Raw genomic sequence first — 15,796 nt, 5'->3', positions numbered from 1 at the left:
TTCTGATTGTTTCATTTCCTGTCTATTTGATCATAGCTGAATCAGTTCACTGATTAGCCTCTTCCTTAGTTCCCGCTTCCTTACCAAAGCCCTAATTATATTTCCTCTTGTTTGCCTTTTCTCTCCTACTCTTCTCTAACGTCAGTAACCACACTCTCCATTCACTCCATTCTGACAAGGCAGTGGTAAATGCCTCTCTCTGCTGTCAGCCACTCTGTTGTTCATTGGATTGCTGCCAGCCCCAGGCAAACCTGTGAAGTTGGTTCACACTCTGCTTCTCTTTGAGTGTCTGCTTCTGTCCTTCCACTTCCTTTCTGGGCTCCAGTCTTTCTCTTTACTTGGTCAGAACCTCCCTGTGATACTGTATCCAGGCATTTCCCCCTTGTTGGCTCACTGCACTATTATCTTTGCTTATCAACTTGCATTCAGCTGGCTGGCATGTTTCAAAACCACACTGCCCTCCCAGGCCTGTGTGCCTTTTGAGAAAGACCAGTCTGGAGGAGCCTCTAGTAGTGACAACATTTTAGTTGTTAGTGGTGTAATACGGAAGAGATATTTTGCACAGGCTGCTTTGGAGAACTTTCAAATTATCCTTTGTTTGGTTAACTGACCTACTTAACTGCCCAACACAAAGAAAAAGCATCTTGGAGTGGCTCGGTCTCTTGTTTTGATACAGGGTCTCACTCTGTCACCCAGGCTGCAGTGCGGTGGTGTGATCTCAGTTCACTGCAACCTCCGTCACTCAGGCTTAAGTGATCCTCTCACCTCAGCCTCCTGAGTAGCTGGGACCACAGGTGCATGCCACCACATCTGGCTAATTTTTGTATTTTTTGGTAGAAATGGGGTTTCGTCATGTTGCTGAGGTTGGTCTCAAACTCCTGGCTAAAAGCAATCCTCCTGCTTCGGCCTACCAAGGTGCTAGGATTACAGGAGTGAGCCATCCTCCTGGCCTTGCTCTACAATCTTAAGATTCATTTACAAGGTCACCGTTGTATAACGCTTGTACAAAATGAGTACAAAGTCACACGTGGGAGCTCAAAGGAGGGACTGATTGTATACACCCAACAGTGAGAATTGGGTAGATTAGGGAAAGTTTTTTTTTCTTTTTTTCTTTTGCTTAAAGTGGTGGATACTTAGGTAAAGTTTTATAGAAAACTTTGAGCCTAGTCTTGAAGGATGAAGCAGGGGAAGAGGATTTCACATCAGGATGAGCCAAAGCAGAGCCGCAAAAAGTACTAGGCATGTTCATGAGTCATTGTCACAACTGGTGTGACTAGATCAGGACATGAAAGGCTCTAGTGAGACAGGCAGAAAGGTAATTGGTTTGAGGAGAGCTGCATTTGGTACTTGGCTTTCCTACCCCAATCTGTCTCTTGGTCAGACTGACCAGGAATCAGAATGGGGCCATCTGAAAAATATGTCCTAGAGATAATTGAGTGGAATGTTTAAGAGCATTGTAAGCTTTTTAGATTTAGTAAGTAGATTTACTAAATTTGTATTTATTTATATGAAGACATAATGTATTCAGTCTCTTTTTTTTTTTTTTTTTTTTTTTTGAGATGGAGTCTCACTGTGTCACACAGGCGGGAGTGCAGTGGCGCAATCTTGGCTCACTGCAAACTCCGCTTTCCGGATTCATACCATTCTCCTGCCTCAGCTTCCCAAGTAGCTGGGACTACAGGTGCCTGCCACCACGCCCAGCTAATTTTTTGTATTTTTTAAGTAGAGACGGGGTTTCACTGTGTTAGCCAGGATGGTCATGATCTCCTGACCTCCTCGTGATCCGCCTGCCTCAGCCTCCTAAAGAGCTGGGATTACAGGCGTGGGCCGCCGCGCCCAGCCTATTCAGTTTCTTCTTAAAAAATAGCTGTATTGAGATAAAATTTACATACCACAGAATTCACCCATTTAAGGTGTGCAATTCAATGGTCTTTCGTGTATTCATAAATAAGCACAATTATTACCAGTTATTTTGAGATCATTTCATCATTTCAAAGGGAAACCTTATCTGCTTCCCCATAGCCCCAAACAACCATTGATCTACCTTCTGTGTCTATAGATTTAACTACGTTGGACTTTCACACTAATGAAATTGGACTTTTGTGGCTGGCTTCCTTCACTTAGCATAATGTTTTCAAGATGCATCCAAGTTGTAGCATGTATCAGTACTTAATTCCTTTTTGTGACCAAGTAATATTCTATGGCATGGATACACCACATTTTGTTCATCAAGTGTCTGATTTTAAAAAGCCAACCAGTCCAGCCAAAGCTGAATGTATCAGTTTAGGATTGTAGGATACCAGCACACAGTGAAGGGAAGTAGGTGTGGGAGAGCTTCCCAGAGAAAAGACATTCTTGAAAAAAACTGGTGATGATACCATTCGTTTCTGGAGGGGCCTGCAGAATGCCTGCAAAAGAGATTGATTTTACTGAATCTTATGGTAGATGTCCAAACACATTGAAGTCAGGCTTGTTTTCTTGACCTTATCATGATCATCTTTATTAGCATCAATAAGTATTCATTAATCATGTATTAATGTAGAGAACATTGTCCTAAAAACCAAAATGTAAGTTGGTATAAGATGAAGTGCCTGTAGTCTAGATGTGAGATAAGATGTATGCATGAAAAAGAAATAACTAGGCTGAGTTATTTGAGTCCTTTACAGCTACTAAAGACTATTACTAGTCTCTTCAAATGTTATATTGTCATTGTTTAGAATCAGCTTTTTTGACTGAACTGAGGAAGAGGGCCTAATTTTTTAAAAAAGGAATACAGTAATGTGTGAAAAGTAGCGTATGCTAAGTGTCAATGATGGTATGTGCTACAGAACTCAGAGAAGAGGACCATCACCAGAGTTGGGGAGTAGGAAAGGATTGTTGAGACATTATTTAGGCCTTACAGAAATGCCAGGCATGGTAGCTCATGCCTATAATCACACATACTAGGTGAGAGATTTACTTGAGCACAGGAGTTTGAAGCTGGAGTGGGCTTTGTCATTGCGGCACTGCACTCTAAGTGAGAGAGTAAGACTCCACCTTTGAAAAAAAAAAAAAGGTAGGTTAAGAGGACATAGCAGAGAGCATTACATACAGATGAATCCAGAAATGTTTAATCATTTAACAAATTGAAATAGTTAAAATGAAGAAATAAATGGGAGTATGGGCAGTAGGGTAGAGAGGAGCTCTGATTCCAGGCTCAAGAGTAGGACCTTAGGGCCAGGCACAGTGGCTCACACCTGTATCTCAGCACTTTGGGAGGCCAAGTTGGGCAGATCGCTTGAGCCCAGGAGTTCAAGACCAAGTTCAAGACCAGCCTGGGCAAATGGGGAAACCTTGTCTCTACAAAAAATACAAAAATTAGCTGGATGTGGTGGTGGATGCCTATGGTCCCAGCCACTTGGGAGGCTGAGGTGGGAGGATTGCTTGAGTTGGGGAGGCTGAGCCTTCAGTGAGCCATGATGGAGCCACTGCACTCCAGCCTCAGCAACAGAGCGAGACCCTGTTCTCTAAAAAGCAGAACAAAACAAAAGAGTAAGACCTTATTTTCTAAGCAAGATGGCCAGTCATTGACAGTTTTTAAACTAAGGACTGGTAGGTGAAAATTGCACTATAGCATTTTGGTGGCTAGAAGCCTGACTAAAAGAGAGGCTTGTTTTGATAGTAGAATTACTTTCACCCAAAATTAACCGTATAGAATAGCATAATGGTTGGTGTTAAGTATTTAATTTTTAGTCAGGTTGGGGTCTTCTGTAGCATTTTAAAGAATAAACTTGGCCGGGCACGGTGGCTCACGCCTGTAATCCCAACACTTTGGGAGGCTAAGGCGGGCAGGTCAGGAGATCGAGACCATCCTGGCTAACACGGTAAAACCCCGTCTCTACTAAAAATACAAAAAATTAGCTGGGCATGGTGGTGGGTACCTGTAGTCCCAGCTACTCAGGAGGCTGAGGCAGGAGAATGGCGTGAACCCAGGAGGTGGAGCTTGCAGTGAGCCGAGATGGCGCCACTGCACTCCAGCCTGGGTGACAGAGCAAGACTTTGTCTCGAAAGATAAAGATAAAATAAAATAAAAAAGAGTAAATTAGCCAGGCACAGTGGCTCATGCCTGTAATCCCAGCACTTTTTGAGATAAGCCTAGGCAACATAGTGAGACCCTGTTTCTATAAAAAACTTAAAAATTAGCTGGGCATGGTGTTGCACACCTATAGTCCCTGCTATTCGGGAGGCTGAGATAGGAGGCTAGCTTGAGCCTGGGATATCGAGGCTGTAGTGAGCTGTGATCATACCACTGCACTCCAGCCTAGGTGACAGAGCAAGACTGTCACCAAAAAAAAAGACTAAGCTGTTATAAAGTAAAATGTAAAGGCAAAAGTGCAAACAACTTAGAGATGAAAATACACACTTAAGTCAATAGTTTCTTTTTAATATAAAATTGTGAATAGGTATATAATCACATAGTTCAAAAATTAAGCAACATAAAATGTGTTTAGTGAGAACTCTCACCTCCATCCGGTTCTCATACGCCCTTCCTTCCTTACCCACTGGTAACCAGCGTTATTAGTTTCTTTTGCATTCTTCCAGGATCTATATAAACATAAACAAATACAAATTCTATTTTTCTTCTCTTGTTATAAACAGTACTTAGTATGTTATATATATTTTCTGTATCTTGCTATTTTATTTGAACGTATCTTGGAGATCTTTTCACATCAGTGAGTTAGTGTGCTTTCTTGATGACTTATATCAATGCTGCCAAGGATATGTGTCTGTCACCTCCAGTTTTTTAGAAGCAAAGGAAGAATATGGTCTTAATTTTTTCGCCACTTCTCAGTTCGTTCGTTGATTACTAATAGGAATAGACACAAAGAGATAATGCCACCTGCTGCTCCTTTAAAGCAAGAAGGTGGGAAGAAGACAGCTATTCATTTTGTGCTGTGCCTTCTGCCGAATTCGATTTGGCTTAGATTTGTGTTGCCTTTTTTTTCTTGCAAATAGGCCCCTGATTTTCATAATAATGTTTTGTTTCTAAGGGACGCCTTTGAACAAACACTGGTTATCTGCTTGGTTTTTCTGTTATTGTAAATTTGGATTTTAATAAAAATAGACATTTTCCTGTCTTTAATCAATTTGTCTTTTAGTTTGGCATAAATTAGAGTTGATATTCTTCTGGATTAATCTGAATTTGCTCTCTTGTTTTCAGGTCAAAGAACCCGTACCCCTCCACTGTGCTTTTACACTCACGTTCATTCTGAGTCTGTTTGTTCATTCTAGAAAGCTTTTATTTTATCTCACTTGCCAATGTTTTTTTTTTTTTTTTTCTTGTTCTCTTCCTCTTTTTGCTGTTACTCTTTTTAAAACACAGTTTCACTTGCTAGCTACTTGATTTTGGCCTTGGTTTTCCCTTTTCCTCTTTTATTTGAACTGTTTCTATCTAAGCTCCTGTTGTAATTTATAATAAAAGGTTAGTAGAATATAGTACTTGTCTTGTGTAGCCTGACCTGATCTAGTTCTATTAACTATTCTTTTATCTGTCAGAGATTGTTTAAGGTCAATTCTGGTTCACAGTATTAATCTTTATTATTGTCTGCCTGTGTCGTCTCCCCCAAAATAATAATACATAGCTACCACCATTGTTACTGTTCCACTAATGTCATCAAAGTATGAAAATTATTTAATTGTGATCAAAGGAATAAACTTGACATTTGGCACAGTAGTTGTTTTTCATACGGTTGTTTTGCAGTGGGAAAGCTCTTACTCTGGACATCATAGATAAGATGTTATGGAGTCAGTAAAGTCCCTGAAAAGCAAAATTGAGTTATGCCTGAAATTTTTTAGGCAGGCAGGTCATTAGATTTTCTTCGATGCTTACTTTGCCAAATTCCCCTCCCCCTCACAAATAGAAACGGCTAGTATTAAAAAAGACAGAATTATGGTAAGAGTAATTTTGGATATTTTCTGTCAATCTGCCATTCTTTATGGTTGTCCAGCTTCTTAACTATTTGTTATCTACAGACTCTTCACTTCAGGATACACCCTATGGCTGTTAGCTGGTCTCTCAAAGATCGAAGGCTTGTTAGCTGGTCTCTCAAAGATATAGGAAACTGATCCCTGCTTCAGTTCCACAATACTGAGTGCAAGAATGTTCTCAGACCAGGATATGCTGAGAGAGATGCCTTAGAGAACCAAACTGTTCTCTAAGACCCAGCGATAGTACTGTCATTATATAACCCTTAGACACATGAGATACCTCTGCCCAAGGAGGGGTTCTAGGCAGATTCACCCTTGTTTACGAGCACAGATAGGCTGTATCGAGAGAGACTAAATTTCTGTGGAGTCTTCTCACTCATTTAGGAGTTTTCCGTAACAATGCACACTTTTGGTGAAGATGTTGGAGTCAAGATGTACTTCTGTCTGAATTGGAAAATGTGTTCACTTTTCTGACTGAGCTGACTTTATGCCATGCCCTTTGGATAAATAACCTTGTTTGATTTATTCAAGTGACATTGTGTCAGGTCTTGCTATCAATCTGTACCTAGTATTGACATTTGTAAATGTAATGGCCATTCAGTTTCTAGATAACCATAACATTTACTTGACAACTCTGTATTGCACTTACATTCATTCATTTTTTTTCTGCATTTGCTTTGAACTTTATCCTTTTGATAATCAGATGCATTAAGCCTCATATAGAAATGTCAGGATGTGTGTGTATGTCTATGTGTGTGTGCATATACATACACAAACATATGTATACATATATGCATATACGCAAAAACCAAAACTGACAATTTATAAACTGTCATCTGCATGAAACCTGGAAGAAGCTGAGCTTTTCAGCTTCTCAATGTTCCAGACAGGGCACCTATGAAGTGTATCTTTCTAGGCTGCTGAACAAGAAGAGATGAACACATGAGGAGGATATGTTTACTTGCTTACTCAACAAACGTTCTAGGGGTTAGGGATATGGAGAAGAACAAGACAATATTTCTGCCTTCATGGTATTTACATTAAATTAGGGGAGTCAGACAACCAATAAATATAAATGTTTTTAAAAACCTAAGGTAATAATAAGTGTTAAGGAAAAAAATAAAGAGGATGGAAGGTAATAGAGGAAGGAAAGGCAAATTAAAACTACAATGAGATTCCACTTCACACTCACTAAAATGACTATAATAAATAAGACACACATTAACAAATGTTGGTGAGGATGCAGAAAAACAAGAATCTTTTTAAATTGTGGAATTTCCATTTTCTGGTAGAAATGTAAAATGGTGTAGCCAGTTGGAAAACAATTTGTCAGTTTCTCAGAAGGCAAAGCACAAAACTACCATACGACCCAGCAATTCTACTTGTAGCTGTCTGCCTAAGAGAAATAAGAATATAACCACACAAACATACACAAATGTCCACAGCAACTTTTAAAATAATAAAGACTGGAAACATCCTAAATGCCCATCAACTGGTAAATGGATTTTAAAAAAAATGTATATCTAGGCCGGGTGTGGTGGCTTGTGCCTATAATCCCAGCACTTTGGGAGGCTGGGGCAGATGGATCACTTGAGGCCAGGAGTGTAAGACCAGCCTGGCCAACACAGCAAAACCCTGTCTCTACTAAAAATACAAAAATTAGCCAGGCATGGTGGCATGCACCTGTAATCCCAGCTACTCAGGGGCTGAAGCATGAGAATCACTTGAACCAGGGAGATGAAGGCTGCAGTGAGCTGCGATCATGCCACTGCACTCCAGCCTGGGTGACAGAGTGAGACTCCTGTCTCAAAAAAAAGAAAAAGAAAAAAAAAATGTACATCAATACAATGGTACACTATTTGTTAATAAAAAAGAACAAACTACTGACACATGCTATGTCATGGATGAACCTCAAGAACATGCTAAATAAAAAAATCCAGATACAAATCTGCATTACATGATTCTACTTATATGAAACATCCAGAAAAATTTATAGAGACAGAAAGTAGATTAATGGTTTTTTGGGGCTTAGGGTTGAGATGGGGATTAATATAAATGGGCATAGAGATCTCATTTAAGGGATAAAAATGTCCCAAAACTGATCTACATGATTGTTGCAACACTGAATAAAATTCCTAACAATCATTGAATTTTGTAGTTGAAACAAGTAAGTTTTATGATACATGAAATACAGCTCACTAAGGCTGCTTTTTTAAAAAAAAGTGATAAAAGTGTGAGTGATTTCAAATAGGTTGGTTCAGGGAAGGCCTCTCCAAGGAGCTGGCAGTTGAGCAGAGACCTGAGTAAATGAGGGCGTGAACGATGTAGTGATTAGAGAAGAGTGTGCAAGCAGAAGGTAAAGCAAACATACAAGTTTTCAGGGAACTTAACAATTTAGCAGTAACAGATGGTCAACTATTAGAGTAGACTGAACAAGGGAAATGGTGGTAGTAGACAAGATTGGAGATGTAGGCAAGTTTAGGTTTTATTTTGAGCATGAAAGAAGGTCATTGAAATGATTTTTAACCAATTTACTTTTTTAAAAAAGAAAACCTCACTGGCTGCTTTATAGAAAATCAATAATATTAAGCAAAAACTGGGTGATTGGTTAGGAGACCTTGGAGGTAGATTAGGGTAAAAGCTGGTTTAGGCTTGAACCAGTGATGGCAATGATGTCAGGCCTCTGAGCCCAAGCCAAGCTGTTGCATCCCCTGTGACTTGCACTTGTATGCCCAGATGGCCTGAAGTAACTGAAGAATCACAAAAGAAGTGCAAATGCCCTGCCTCACCTTAACCGATGACATTCCACCACAAAAGAAGTGAAAATGGCCAGTCTTTGCCTTAAGTGATGATATTATCTTGTGAAATTCCTTTTCCTGGCTCATCCTGGCTCAAAAAGCTCCCCCACTGAGCACCTTGTAACCCCCACTCCTGCCCGCCAGAAACAATCCCCCTTTGACTGTAATTTTCCTTTACCTACCCAAACCCTATAAAACGGCCCCACCCTTATCTCCCTTCGCTGACTCTCTTTTTGGACTCAGCCCGCCTGCACCCAGGTGAAATAAACAGCCATGTTGCTCACACAAAGCCTGTTTGGTGGTCTCTTCACACAGACACACATGACAAATGATAAAGGAACTAGAAGAAATTATTTATGCAGATGGTGAGGGCAAGAGTCCTTGGCAAGGTTTCCTTTTTTAACTAAAAGCAACCCCCAAATCGTTTCTTTTCTAACAAAAAGCGGCCTGAAAAATTGAGCTGCAGACATAGATAAGCAAGCTGGAAGTTTGCACAGGTGAATGCTGGCTGCTGTGCCAATAGAAAAGGGCTACCTGAGGACCAGGAATGTTCAACATGGAGGCTCCATCTTCCCTTTTCTTTGTCACCACGTGCACAGTAAAGAATCAGGCAACATGGCAATGGCCAGGTAAAAAACCCATCCAAATAATAAAAGATTAGGGTGGGGCAGCCAGCTTCTTTGAGTGCTATGCGAATGGCATACCTGGTCCAACCAATCGTTCATGCCCTGTGTAAATGAGATACTGCCTCCTCAAGCTCATCTATAAAACCTCTTGCATTTCACTGTGGAAGTGGCAGTCCATTTTCCCCAGGACTCCTCTCTGCACAGAGAGCTCTTCTCTTTCTTTTGCCTATTAAACCTCCGCTTTTAACCTCATTCCTTGTGTGTCCACATCCTTGATTTCCTTGGCGTGAGGCAGCAAACCTCGGGTATTACCTTAGATGAATGATGCTGCTTCAGTAAGAGGAGGTTGGATTCTGGAGATATTTGAAGATAGAGCAGATAGGACTTACCTATATTTATATAGATATATAATTTACATATTCTATATATATATAGAATATATATATAAAAGACCTACCTTATTTCTATAGACATATAGAAAATAAAGTATGAGTAAAAAAGAGGAATTTAGAAAGGTTCCTAAGTTTTTAGCTTGACCTACTGGGTGAATGGAGTTGCCATTTACCAAGATATCGTTAACAGAGGAGCAGTTTTGGCATGATAGTCAAAAGTTTCTTTTACTGCTGTCACATTTGAAAAGCTAGACCTCCAGATGGACACGTGGATTACACAGTCAGGTATATGAGTTCGGGTCCAAGGGAAGAGATTTAAGCTAGATAAATACATTTGGAAGTCATTAGCACATAGGTGGCATTTAAACCAAATGATCTGGATGATATCACTTCAGGACAGAAGTCAGGAGAAGCAGAAGGATCTAGCAAATGGGTCTGAGGAGACATTAATGAGGTAGAAGGAAAACCAAGAAGTAGGATGCTTTGGAGGGAAAGTGAAGAAAGAGACTGATCAAGGTCACTGCTGACCTTGACAAGTAGTCTCAGTGGGGTAACAAAGATGATATATTTATTAGAGCAGACACCAGAAAGAATGAGAGATGAGGAAATAGAGGCAGCAAGCGAAAACAATGAAAATTGCTCTAAAGGGAAGTGGTAGCTGGGGGAAAGGATATGGGTTCAGGGGAAGGTTTTTTTCCCTTTTTTAAAAAATGATGGGAGGCATTTTGAACTGGAAAGAAGCCAACTGGGACTTGGGTGTGATTTGAAGAGAAGATGGCCTGTACCATAGTCTGAGAGTTAAATGGCACCTTTACTGATTATTGATATAATACCCTATGGCTTGCTTATAGTACAGTTACACTTGTGTTGTGTGATAGGGAATCTTGCCAATAGAAGGAAATTGGTCTAAGATAGGAGATTGGTTTTGACTTGATAGCTGTCCATAAGATGGCAGCAGAGCTAGGAAATTAAAAACAACAACAACAACAAAGAAAAACTCTGCAAGGTGATCCCCGCAGGGTAAAGACTTTTTAGCAAACTCTTTAAATATGTTAAAGAAAGTTCAGCCCTTCCTCTCCAGAGCCTCAGTGCTAAATTCTTGCTTAGAGACCCCAAAGGCTCCAGACTTTGTGGGATACAATTCCTAACATGGCAGGCTATGAGCCCTGCAGGGGAGGGAGCAACTATAAAGCTGATTGAGTGTAAAAGAATGGCTAGTACAGAAGGAAGATGTAGCTGTTATATTGAAGCATTAAAAACAAACAGACAAAAAACTAGGCCAGGTGCAGTGGCTCATGCCGATAATTCCAACCCTTTGGGAGGCTAAGGTGGGAGGATCACTTGAGGTTAGAAGTTTGATACCAACCCGGACAACTAGCAAGACCCTGTTTCTACACAAATTTTTTTAAAAAGCTGATTGTAATGGCACACACCTGTAGTTTCACCTACTTGGGAGTCTGAGGCAGGAGGATCACTTGAGCCCAGGAGTTCCAGGTTACAGTGAGCAATGATCATGCCACTGCTCTCCAGCTTGGGTGACAAAGCAAGACCCTGTCCCTCTCTAAAAAACAAGACAAAACAATAGCAATAAAACAAACTAGTCTGAACCATTGTCATTATGAATAGACTGATTTTTCCAGAGTAATCACTGCCATTCACTATCATTCCATAAGAGCCATTGATGCTGAATTCCAATGTGTGTGGCTACATTTTACCAAAAAAACCTAGTATAGAAGGACCTAATTTATGCTGGGAAGAAGGGAGACACTCATGCTGAGACTGGACTTTTAATGTGAATAGTCACAGCAGGTAATATGTACATAGTGCTTTATAGTTTACAAAATATTTTACATTTTTTGGTCCTTTTAGTTGTGATACTTATTGAGACCCTTGAGCAAGTATCATTGATATTATTCTCATTTTCATTTTTCTGATTTAAAAAGGCTTAGAGAAAGGTTATCTGACTTTTCCAACATCACACAGCAAAGGAATAGCTAAGCTATTCCTTCAGGCTCAGGACTTTTGTCTCCATACCATTGGATCTACGTATAGAGATGGGGATGGAGAATGCGTAAAAAGGCATCACGTTTAGGTTGAATGAAAAGTCAGAGAGTAGTTAAGTTTGGTGGTAAACAGAAGATGAAAGAAGGTAGCGAAGAACTGTCTTCTACTAATACTATCATCATCATTTTTTTAAGAGATAGAATCTTGATCTGTTACCCAGGCTCCGTGGAATGCAGTAGTATGATCATAGCTCTCTGCATCCTTGAACTCCAAGGCTCAAGCAATCCTCTTGCCTCAAACTCCTGAGTAGCTGGGACTACAGGCACATACCACCACACCCAGCTACTTAAAACAATATTTTTTTGTAGAAACAAGGTCTTGCTATGTTACCCAGACTGATCTCGAATTCCTGGCCTCAAGTGATCCTAGCACCTCGGCCTCCTAAAGTATTGGGATTATAGGTATGAGCCAACATACCCGGCCTTATATTATTTTTAAACATTATTTATATAGAAGAATCAAATTTATTCTGTGTAACTTTGGAGAGTTGACTAGGACAGGAGATCCCACTCAATATTAGAAAAAGAGCTCTACAAAAAAGACATTATTATGTTACATTCCTGAAATGTTGAAATAGGAGCTAGAGGAGTATTTGACAAGGCTGTAGACAGAAATATTTGACCTTATGACCTCTAAAATTCTTTTCAAGACATTTTATCTGCGAAAACCTGAATAGCAACAATTACAGTTCCACAACACTCTAGTTCTACAGAAGGAGAGTGAGATGTTACACTGTGCTTTCATGTTTCAATAATTATATACCTATCCATGCATGTCCACTTCTGCTTGACGCCACTCAAGTGGGACCTGAGGAGCTGGGGTGCTAGGGCAGAAACAGTAAGGTCTGTGCCTGATCCTAGACAAAAGTGGAAGCAATTCACTGCTTCATCTGTCAGGGAAGGGCAACTCTTTAGCTTACCAAACTGAGAAATCTTCCGGTTCAACACCAGCAGGAATTCAATTTGCAGCAAGATAGACCTCAGGGGATTGAGGCAATGATTCAGAGAGGATGGGTGGGGTAGGGTTACACAGGAACTTTAGAGAAAGAACCGTTTGTGGGTGGAAGCCTTGGGCAGAGGTGCACTCAGTAGAGAAGAAAGCCATTTGTTCCAGAACAGCAGTTTAAAGGGGGTGTGTTTTGTGTGGGCAATGGTTTATGAGGAAAGGGTTTGTGGGGAAGAAGCATGTGGGGCTACTGATAGGCATAGAAACACTTGTTGAGAAACGTGGTTCTTAGGGGGATTAGCAGGTGGTTTGGTGCAGTGAAAGAGGCCAGAGGGGCAGAAAGAAAGGTCCTAGCTGTGGCCTTAAACACACATGCACAAGCACCAAAAAGCAAGGAAGAACCCCTTATCCTCTCAGCCAAGATAAGCAAGCACTGTTACCAGTTAGGTGTGCTTACTACGGATTTTATACATTTTAGGGAAAATTTCTAATGTCCATTTGTCCTGAACTTTTAACTTGGAATATCTTTAGGTTTACAGAAAACTAGAAAGGATATAAACGAACACTAGTGTACCTCTCACCTAAACCATCAATAGTCAATAATTTGCTCCATACATTTGTTTTCTCCTGAGCCATTTGAAAGTAAACTGCTGCAGACAATTTGCCTATCAGTCCACTTTTGAATATATTGGCATGCATCTCTAAGAATAAGGACATTCTCTAACATAACAGCATTGGCATTATGAAGGTCTTACCTAAGAAGATCAACATTAATTCATAAGATCTACATGTGTGTTACTTATCAGTACGGTTTATTATGGATTCTAAATGCTTTCCCTTTTCTTATTTCTCTAGCCGCCATCTTTGAAGGTAAAACCTCAACTGCATATCTGGCCAGCCAGGCCAGGCCAGGCCAAAGTACCTGTATACTGGGTAAGGGAATAAGAAAGACTCTCTCAAAGAGCACGGGAACCTGGAAGCCTGTCAGAGGTCATCTCTCAGGGGAGCCCAGGACTCTTCCTTTGCTGAGCTAATCTTAACTGCTGACCTCCATGCACTGCTCAGGGCTCCCTGCCTCCCTTCTTCCCTATTTCCTTCCTTCCCTTTCCTCTCCTTTCCTCTCTCTTTCACCAAACCTTTATGAACAACTCTTCTGTGCTAACTTCTGTGCCAGTGTATCAGTCTGTTTTCACGATGCTGATAAAGACATACCAGAGACTGGGAAGAAAAGGAGGTTTAATTTGACTTACAGTTCCACATGGCTGCGGAGGTCTCACAATCATGGCAGAGGGTGAAAGGCACTTCTTACTTGGCGGAGGCAACAAAGAATGAGGAAGATGCAAAAGTAGAAACCCCTGATAAAACCATCAGATCTCGTGAGACTTACGACCACGAGAACAGTATGGGGGAAACCACCCGATGATTCAAATTATCTCCTACCAGGTCCCTCCCACAACATGTGGGAATTATGGGAGTACAATTCAAGATGAGATTTGGGTGGGGACACACAGCCAAACCATATGAGCCAGTATCTGCCATCCCAAGTGAACTTAGTCTGTGAACTCAAAAAAGTTCTGGCCGAGCGCGGTGGCTCACGCCTGTAATCCCAGTGCTTTGGGAGGCCGAGGCAGGGGGATCTTGAGGTCAGGAGATCGAGACCATCCTGGCTGACATGGTGAAACCCTGTCTCCACTAAAAATACAAAAAATTAGCCAGACGTGGTGGCGGGCACCTGTAGTCCCAGCTACTCGGGAGGCTGAGGCAGGAGAATGGCTTGAACCCGGGAGGCAGAGGTTGCAGTGAACCGAGATCGCCCCACTGCCCTCTAGCCAGGCGACAGAGCGAGACTCCATCTCAATTAAAAAAAAAAAAAAAAAAAGGTTCAGAAAAGGCAGAGATTCTTCTGGCGAGTTGTTCCTTTCTTTGGTTCTGTGACCCACCATTTAGTAGCATCGTGCAGATGGACTGGCTTGTCCACCTGGTGGCCCTACCAGGGTATACTAGCTCTGTATGGAAAAAGCCTCTGCTCCTTGGATCGCTAATATTACCTTGATCATCATCATTACCTGACTACAGCACTAGACACAGTTTCATGAAGAGAAAGCAAACCCTTTCATCCTGAAATTTTAACTCAGTTGCTCCTCCCATGGGGTGATTCTTGGTGCAGGGGAAATATCTATTTGCAAATTGAGGGGCATTTGTGTCTACCTTCTTGACTTAGGTGGTTTCTATTTTGTTTTTCGTATGGTTGTTGGCTGTCCTTTCAAGATTGTTTCTAGGCGTCAAATGTAAAAATGAAGGTCTGTGAGCTAATTTTAACATGTCAGGCATCTTACTGGAAACCACACATTTACTCTGAATGAGGCTACAACATACCAACTAAAACTAAGTTTATTTGAACTATTCAAACCATTGTGGTCATCTCATTCTTATTAAAAACTCTTTTTTGGTAAGTTTTATTCATTTATTCATTTTTATTAATACAAATGGGAAAATAAAGTGGTAATTCGTAGGTATGAATATTAAATGGCAAAATTTCTTCAACAGTTGAAATTATTAGTACCACCTGAGAATTAAATCAGGTCAAACCAGCATTTGGTAAATAGTAGTCACCATTTGTAGAATTAAACCATCAAAACTTCTCATCTGTCAACTAGGGCTAAGGACTTACAGACTTCAGCTCTGGGAACCAAAATGCCAGCTTCAGGAAGCGTAACGATTTCAGCCTCCATACAATGATGGCATAATCAATCAAGTTGTATCCTGCCTCTTTTCTCCCACCTAAATTTGATTCATGTTATTATTTATTGCACACAGTTTTGCAAGCTGACTTTAATCCTATCTTGGAACAAGGTGGAGTATAAAAGAATACAAATCAACAAGCATGCTACTGTATTTTAAGAAGGAGATAGGAGAGTTTGGAAATTGGAAAGGGAAATTCTAAATTATGAGAATTGCTTTCTACTAAGCCATCATTGTCCAGGAATAAGACAGTAGCTCAGTT

The 15,796-nt window shown here is 40.6% G+C and overlaps 1 long non-coding RNA gene across 2 annotated transcripts; it reads right to left on the bottom strand.

Annotated features, from left to right (window-relative positions):
- Positions 1 to 2,317: 2,317 nt before the first annotated feature.
- LOC126958376 (uncharacterized) lies at positions 2,318 to 14,112 on the bottom strand. Of its 2 annotated transcripts, none has more exons than XR_007727170.1 (3): positions 14,043 to 14,112; positions 4,504 to 4,584; positions 2,318 to 3,036 (listed from the first exon to the last, which is right to left on the bottom strand). It is a non-coding gene; the product is annotated as an uncharacterized LOC126958376 (long non-coding RNA). The 2 variants fall into 2 exon arrangements; XR_007727169.1 differs by lacking the exon at positions 14,043 to 14,112 and adding an exon at positions 11,217 to 11,338.
- Positions 14,113 to 15,796: the final 1,684 nt, after the last annotated feature.

This window comes from Macaca thibetana, chromosome 7 (assembly GCF_024542745.1).
Source record: "Macaca thibetana thibetana isolate TM-01 chromosome 7, ASM2454274v1, whole genome shotgun sequence".
Taxonomy (NCBI): domain Eukaryota; kingdom Metazoa; phylum Chordata; class Mammalia; order Primates; family Cercopithecidae; genus Macaca; species Macaca thibetana.
This window is presented reverse-complemented; position numbering and strand designations above follow the sequence as displayed.